The sequence below is a fragment of the Helicoverpa zea genome, chromosome 9 (assembly GCF_022581195.2).
Source record: "Helicoverpa zea isolate HzStark_Cry1AcR chromosome 9, ilHelZeax1.1, whole genome shotgun sequence".
NCBI classification, from domain to species: domain Eukaryota; kingdom Metazoa; phylum Arthropoda; class Insecta; order Lepidoptera; family Noctuidae; genus Helicoverpa; species Helicoverpa zea.
In genome coordinates, this window is record NC_061460.1 from 9,723,134 (window position 1) to 9,732,029 (window position 8,896).

At 39.3% G+C, this 8,896-nt stretch overlaps 1 pseudogene; it reads left to right on the plus strand.

Annotated features, from left to right (window-relative positions):
• The first annotated feature begins 2,418 nt into the window (after positions 1–2,418).
• On the plus strand, positions 2,419–6,925 carry LOC124633493 (annotated as a pseudogene).
• Positions 6,926–8,896: the final 1,971 nt, after the last annotated feature.

The following is an 8,896-nucleotide window of genomic DNA, read 5'->3' on the forward strand; positions in this document are numbered from 1 at the left end:
TAAAAAAGTATGACGAAAAAGTGTCAAAGAACTATGAATGTAAATTGTTGTGGGTCTAAACTTGTTGAAAATTAAATCAGAATATTATATAAATAAAGTCTATCTCTTTTCTGATATCATCTTGGAAACTTGGAAACAAGCAGATGTAGGTATATGGTACTCTATTCAGTTGATTTGTCGCGAGTACCATTAAATAGAAAAATACAATAATTACCTACCTAGAACCTGCTTCAATGAAGTAAAATGAATAAATATGTATTTATTTACATCAGAACTAATTATGTTCTGTTTTCAACCGAAAACCAAAGCGACACTCATGAAACTTCAGAAGACCTTTGATTAGGGTCCCTAGCACAGAGGTCTAAGATGGATCGGGCCCATTCGTCTCCATATTGGGCATTTTCTTTAATTTTGTCCTGTAACTACCGCAGTGCGACCACTGTTTGTTACTTTGTCAATGTCACAGCGGCCTAAGAAATCCAATATGGGTGTTTTTTTGATCATCGGGTACCTTGATATATTAGGAAAGTTTAAACAATAAGTACGATGTATAAATACTTTTACTAGAAAATTACTTAAATTCGTCCAATTGGATAAAAGATTATGTCCGTATCTACCCAGGTAACCAGTTTCAATTTAAACATTCATCATCAAATACAATTAAAACCATTTTTGTATTACTTCCGTAGTTTTGGCGTGAAAACGTAACAAACTAAGTCAGTTTCATATTTTTTTCATCTGTTTTAATTGATAAATGATTTTTTATGCAATATTCATTTCATAATTTTTGTAGATGTAATGCAAGAAAACAAGAATGACAAACTGAATTGTTGAAAAAATAACTCAGGACACAATTTTACTGTTCATTTAAATTCTCTGTTCCAAGTTCCTGTCTCCAAATCGGTAGCTGTAGGCAGGGACACAAATGCAAAAACAATTGAATAACATTCTGAAATGACATAAATAAGGAAATGTTACAGCGAAATTCTTCAGCGAGAGGCGCATTTCATTATAAGAATGAAGACATTCATTTTCTTCACTCATTTAAGGAGAAAAACACATTTTTCTATATAAATAAGTGAATGACGTACAATAAGAAATGAATATTGATTGAATACAAATATATGTGAGGACGTCTTTTAGACTGAGTTATATATGCTTCTTCGGAAAATAAATTGACATTTTACTGTAGCGTATATGCACCTATATAATATTTATAGAAATATGGACAATTTTTGATGAGCAAATATGGGCGTGTACTTGCCTATCACACTATCACGATACAAAGACGAAACGTCAAAATTACAAAGTCATCTAACACGAACGATACCTCTATATTTGAATGAAAGAAAAGCTACAAGCTACTTCTTACCAATTTTTCAATAGAACAGAACAATATTTTAAACATTTTACGAACACACTCTGAAAGGACTAGACTAATCCCATTCTAACCATGGGTGCAGTCTTCAGGCTAATATTTATGAGAATCGTGACTCGTTCCTATAAAACCCATTGGATTCTACTTACAATGTTGGTGAGCATCTAATACTGGGTGAATCAAGGAGTGGTTACCATTAACTTCGGTAGGAAGGAAATAAGGAGTGTATTGTATGTTGTACTAAACATGTCTTGGTTTAAACAGGCTAACAGGATTTGTTGTATTCGAGGTAGTTTGAACGAAGAAAAATGTCCTCCTTTTTACCCGCTGCGCAAGAAGGAGGACAATATCATTAAAAAATATTTTTTTGAATTTTTGATGCAGAAAAGAATAATATAAAAGTCTTTATTACATATCCAGCTAACCATGTTTTGTTTATTTACTATTCTGATGTAAGACATGCTTAGTTGAGATCAGAGCTATGATGAATCATTTTTTTGATAACTATGTAAGTACTTATTTTACGTTTCTTAATCAATGCCATCATTTGCTACAATAGCAAATCAACATAGAAAATCATGAACAATAGCCTAATCTCGTATATAAAGAACGATAATTAGCTACGTCATAAAACTATATAAATTCTCCCTCCTCTGCGACTGTCCCCATACAGATTATCTAAAACAATACTTACTTTTACTGACTGAATGACCTTATCCTCAAAATATTCGTCAGAGGTCACGGTTAAGTTATTCGTAAACAAAATAAGATTATACGACGTTTTGAGGAAGGTAATTTTGTTTTTTTGCCTTTTATTATAATTTTATTTCATGTACCTACCATAGTCTGGTAATGATGCCTATATTATGGCGGGGAACTTATTATGTAGCTGAGGGGTTTTCGCTTTCATATTTTTTAGGGTAAATTAAACTTTCCATTTTTGTTGTAATAACAATGTAGACTTGTTTGTGTTCTAAAGCCTCTATATTTTATCCCAACTTCGTTGAATTTGCTTTTTGTAAGTCTTATGTATGTTGTTAGGTTGGTAAACCTGGCGCCGAATGCGCGCCGTGATGTTGGTACATCGTGCGCGGGCTGCGTCCCGCGCGTTCCCGCCTTTTTACAAATAAAATTAGTGTGCAATAGACTAGCGTGTTTAATTGACGTACTGCGTTGTTCCCTGTTTCCCGCGCAAATACATAACAAGTGGCGACGAGCGGACTCATATATCGAAATATGAACACGGGAGCGACTTTTGGCGTTCTTACAACATTTGACCACTCATCACAAGAGTGGAACAACTTTAAGTTGCGATTAGAACAATGGTTTATCGCTAATAACATAAATTTTGAAACCGACAAAGCAACCATCAAGCGTCGGGCGATACTATTAACGTCATTATGTGAATCAACGTTCAAACTCACTAGTGACCTGGCGTTACCGAACAAGGTGGAAGAATTGGGTTACGACGCGATCGTAAAACTACTCGACAGCCATTTCACACCAAAAAGGTTCGGGTTTGCAGAGAAGTCGATTTTCTATGCAGCAAGTCAGCGACCAGGCGAAACGCACACTCAATGGGCGGCAAGAATTAGAGGATTGGCAACTCACTGCGCATTCAAAAATTTGGAGGAAGCTTTACTGGACAAATTCATCATGGGCATGTCACCGGGACGTGAGCGTGACAAGTTGTTCGTGCAGGATCAGAGGGAGCTGACTCTCGCAAAGGCGATCGACTTGGCGGAGAGCGTGCGGTGTGCACGCCAGGCGTCGGCGATGCCGGCGGCGGCGGCGGCCAGGCCGGCCGCGGCAGCCGCGGATGGCGTCTTCAGTATCTCCAAGAAAGAGAAGTGCAGTGTGTGTGGTTTCACCAACCATAAATCCAATCAGTGCCGGTATAAAAATTTCAAGTGCAAAAAGTGCAATAGTAAAGGTCATTTGCGTAAAATGTGTCCTAACGAGGGCAAAGTGAAATACGTCGAACAAGGTACGGTGGACGACGGTGACGACGACGGTGAGTGTTTTTATAATATTCGGTGCACAAAAGGGAAACCCATGACAGAGCGAGTGACGGTTAGTGGTCTAGCCTTGGAGTTCGAGATATTGATAGCGGTTCAGCAGTAAGCGTAATTTCGGAAAGAACTTACAACTCGAATTTTAAGCAGTTGCCATTGTCAATCACTAAAAAACGACTGTATAGTTATACTGGGGAAAACATCGTAGCTATTGGAGTTGTTTTGTTGCCTATATCATACTTAGGTCGCACACATACACTTAACGTGTATGTAGTGCGCGCAGACGGGCCCCCGCTACTAGGCCGCGACTTTATTCGTGAGTTCAACCTCGAGCTAGCGCCGGCAACGGCGGCGGCAGCGGCGGAACCCGCGGCTGCGCGCGTGCACGTCGTGTATCAGCAAACGCCTTGCGAGTCTAATATAAGTATTGATAAGGAGCTTTGTAAAATGTTTCCTAAAGTTTTCTCAGGTAATCTCGGTTCGTTTAACAAATATAAGATTGACTTACATTTAAAACATGATGCTCACCCAATTTTTTTTAAGGCGAGACCGGTGCCCTATGCTCTAAGAGAGAAACTAGACGGGGAGCTCGACCGATTATTAACGTTAGGCATTTTGAAGCCCGTCGAACACTCAGACTACGCGTCGCCCGTTGTGCCCGTGCTTAAGAAAAACGGTAGCATCAGACTTTGTGCCGACTACTCAGTTACAATCAATAAACAATTGGTAATTGACAAATATCCTTTGCCAACGGTAAATGATTTATTAGCTAAGCTACACGGAGGCATACAATTTAGTAAAATAGATTTATCTATGGCATATAATCAATTTATTTTAAATGAAAAATCGCAAATGTTAACATGCATCAATACTCATCGCGGCCTTTTTAAATTCACGCGATTAGTGTTCGGTTTGTCTAGCGCACCAGCCATTTTCCAACGCGCAATGGAATGTTTACTTTCAGGGATTGAAGGAATCATCTTTCTTTTGGACGATATTCTGATAACGGGCTCAAATAGACACCAACACGAACAAAGACTCACTACAGTTTTGCAACGCTTAGATGATGCAGGGTTAACGGTACAAATGAGTAAATGTGAATTTTTTAAAGATGAGATTTCATACCTAGGACATGTCATAGATAAACACGGAGTCAGAAAATCGCCAGACAAAGTCAAGGCAATTTTGCAAGCTCCTAAACCGACAAACATAACACAGTTACAGTCATTTTTAGGTCTAACGAATTATTACCGTAACTTTGTGCCAGACGCGTCATCGGTATTAAGTCCATTATATGATTTATTAACTAAAAATACGAAGTGGGAATGGACTCGTAGGCACAATGACGCGTTTGTCCGAATAAAAAACATTTTAGCATCTGATAGAACCTTGGCACATTTCGATCCAAATGCTAAGTTAATACTGACGGTGGACGCATCACCGACGGGACTAGGTGCGGTACTGTCGCAAGTAGGTTCGGATGAATTAGAACGGCCCATTTCGTACGCTTCCCGAACGTTATCACTAGCGGAAAAAAACTACGCACAAATTCAAAAGGAAGCGACTGCGATCATTTTTGGGGTTAAAAGGTTTCATCAGTACCTGTATGGCCGTTCGCAGCCTTTCGTGCTCAGAACTGACCATAAACCACTGCTGGCTATATTTGGGCCCTATAAAGGTATTCCCGAGGTATCCGCTAACCGCCTACAAAGATATGCTATATTTCTAGCCGCATATAATTACGTAATTGAGTACATTAGTAGTAAACAAAATAGTGCAGATTATTTATCTCGCGCGTACAGCGGCGAGAACGAGACTGAAACAGCGGACGAGTTCACGGAATGCGAGGACCGCGCAGCTTACGTGAATTTCGTGGTAGACGGCGATCTCCCTGTCACGTTAAACGATTTGCGACGAGAAACAGCTCGCGACACTAACCTGACTACTATTAAACATTATGTGTTAAACGGGTGGCCTAGGAAGGTTAGTGACGCTGTGTTACAACCATTTTTCAATTGTCGAACTCAGTTATCTTACGAAAATGGTATATTTATGCGAGGACATAAGGTAGTTATTCCTCCGACTTTACAAGAAAATGTATGTAAGGAATTGCATAGTTCGCATTTCGGCGTTGTGAAGATGAAGGCAGAGGCTCGCAAGCGGTTGTGGTTCCCCGGCGTGGACGCGGCGCTGGAACGAGTGGCGGGTGCGTGCGCGGTGTGCGCGGCGTTGCGCCCCGCGCCGCCGCACGCCCCCCTCGCGCCTTGGCCGCTGCCGCCGCAACCGTTTTACCGAATTCATATAGATTTCTTGGGGCCGTTTCACAACTACATGTTTTTAATTATTGTAGACGCATACAGTAAATGGGTCGAGTGTTATAGTATGGCATCAACCCATAATTCAAAGGCAGTCATAAATAAAATAAACGATTTTATGTCGCGGTTTGGTATTCCACAGATTTTAGTGAGTGACAATGGCACATCGTTTACATCATTCGAGTTCCAAGAGTTCTGTAAGCTTAACGGTATCGAACACTTGTTATCACCTGCGTATCACCCGGCCAGTAATGGACAAGCCGAAAGTTTTGTTAAAATTGTAAAAAAGGGGCTGAAGGCTATAATTTTACAAGGGTGTAACAAAGTAACGATATACGATAAAATTGCAAAGTATTTATTCGATTATAGGAACTCCAAGAATAGTACCACTGAAAAGTCACCCGCAGAGTTAGTGTTTGGGCGTTCGTTGCGCTCACGGCTTGATCTATTGAACCCTTTCGCACCGTCTTCGTCATCGACGTCCACAGACCTAACACAAACCGTCGCGCGTAAGCAGTCCTTACAGGCTAAACACTACCGAGGTGTACAAAGACCAGACTTCAAAGAAAACGACCTTGTCTGGATAACCAAAAATACTAACAATAACAAAGTCAGTTGGCTCGAGGGAATAGTTAAGAAAAAAATCGGCAATATTATGTACACTGTGTACGTGCCGCAGTTAAATGGCGAGGTCACCAGACACATGGACCAAATAAGAAAAAGACATCAGTGTACATTAGTACCAAAGCCAACCGGTGAAGACCAAGACTGGGACTCCGACGTGATTCCGGATGTAACGTCGCCTGCTACCGACCACCCCGAGCCTACTTCACAACCAGTGAGGGGAGGAGAGGCGACAACTGTCGCAGTACCAGCTACGGCGATGCCGGCCGCACCGGGTACAGACCCCACGCCGCCCGGCACGCCACCGGAGACCTCGCCGCGCAGCCCCCGCGCCGTTTCGCCCCTCAGGCGAAGGGCAATTAGCCCAATATTCTCGACACCTTAGTCGAACTAGAGTATAAAGTTTAGTTTTATTTAGTAGATTAAGTTATAATTTAAGTAGATAGGTAAAGAGTATATTCCCTATCTAAGAGGGGAGAGATGTTAGGTTGGTAAACCTGGCGCCGAATGCGCGCCGTGATGTTGGTACATCGTGCGCGGGCTGCGTCCCGCGCGTTCCCGCCTTTTTACAAATAAAATTAGTGTGCAATAGACTAGCGTGTTTAATTGACGTACTGCGTTGTTCCCTGTTTCCCGCGCAAATACATAACATATGTGCAGTTGATTTTTATTTTGACTATATGAGTCACTGTGTTATTTATTGTAAAATATATTCAACCAACGTAAAACATGAGAAACAATTATTATCCACCTATAATACTATTATAATTTATAACACAAATAATTCCATCCTAAACTAACAAAAGAACAATAAACTTTGATTACACCAATCAAAAAACAAACAACTTTCTTCAGGGACAAAAACTAACGGAATTATTCCCCCATATTACCCCCATCAAATTGAATGGATACCTTCCAATGGGGATAATCAGAGATGACAAAAAAAATGGCGTATATAGTGTATCAAATATCAATGTGACGTCATATCCGGATTCGATACGGCAGTTTTCAATTTAGGATAACCGGTTGGTTATAGATATATGTACATACATATGTGCACGGTTTGTTGTTGCGAATTTGCGGATTATAAAGCTGTGTACACAAGAGGGTGTGCATGATTGAAAGGATGTTCGAGAAATTTCGTTGATGTAAGTAGCAAATCTGCAGTGTGAATATAAAAATAGTAGTAGCTCTTTATCGTAATAAGTGGTAAACAACTCTTTATATAAGCTTTTTAACTATTTACTTAATCTTAACACAAGGTAAAGATACTTTCTAGTAGTTTCAGAAGACCGTTCGTAGCCAGAAAGTCTAATTAATCAGTCTGTTTGAGATCTTTGCGCTTGGATTATTAAACTGATTTAAGACGTATACTAAATATGATTTTAATAAGCATTTTAAAAACCAAAAGTCTTGATTGCACAGTACTTGCTGGCTGGTTAGATGTATGGCAAATAACAATAATATGTACTTTCATTTGCTTGTCAATGTTTTTCCCCCAGTATGTCCACGCCTTACCGCTTACGGTCCGCACCGGGCATACGGATGGACCAGGGATTACCGATATGAAACCTGACTGAATGAAATCGTTACATGTTGCGATACTCGTTCCGTAGGTTTTAAAACGCGGAACGAACAACTTACTTGCGGGAATAACGAGATTAGGTACGTAACAACATTCTGGCTCTCGATACGGTAAAGATTGAGTAAAGTAGTACCTGTACACACATTTTTATTGTTACTTGGTAAGTAATAAGTGGCAGACTCACAGTTTGTTACAAGCAATTTACATTTGTAAAAAAGATATGTAAGTAGCAGGCGTCTTCAAATCTCTATTTAATTAAGTTGCACTTGGAATCGATTGAACCGAACTAATGTCCATATTTCAGCTTTTGAAGTATTTATTCCCACAGGGTGTGTTAAAAACCGTGAGAAAACGCTTGTATCATACATTTGTAATAAACAAATAAACTAAACACTAAATAACAAATGTGGAGTAAATAATTTTGTGTTTTCAATTTACACTTCATAATGCTATCTATAAATTCTTCCACTAACTAAGTATGGCAAATATTATGCGAGTACTTAGTGGGTGCATTTTGCCCGCAAATTATTTGGCAGTAAATATTTTAAACATTTTATTTGCTAGTGCAGCGAATTAGTTATTCACTATTTAAAATGATGAATATATTAATAATGTTGTAGTCGTATGTAACTTTAGCTAATTGGTTATAAGTTGTAACAAATAGTACTATAAACAAGGATGTTTAATTGATTGTCTGTCGTCTATGACTTCTTTCTTTTGTTAAGTTTTTATGTAGTTAAATAAATTACAGATTGTTTATGTAGAGTATCGTGCATTATAAAAAGTTCAAAGGTAATGTGGGTAAATAGGCTCGTGCCTTTCTGAATTAGAAGTAATTTCACAAGTAACCCTGACAAAAAAATTGACCGTAAAGTAGTAAACCTCTTCAAATATTTAAAATAGCTGTCATTTTACTCAAAAATCAAACGGCTGTCAGTTTCAAAATTCCGACTCCACAAACCCAGCGCGTCCATATTTC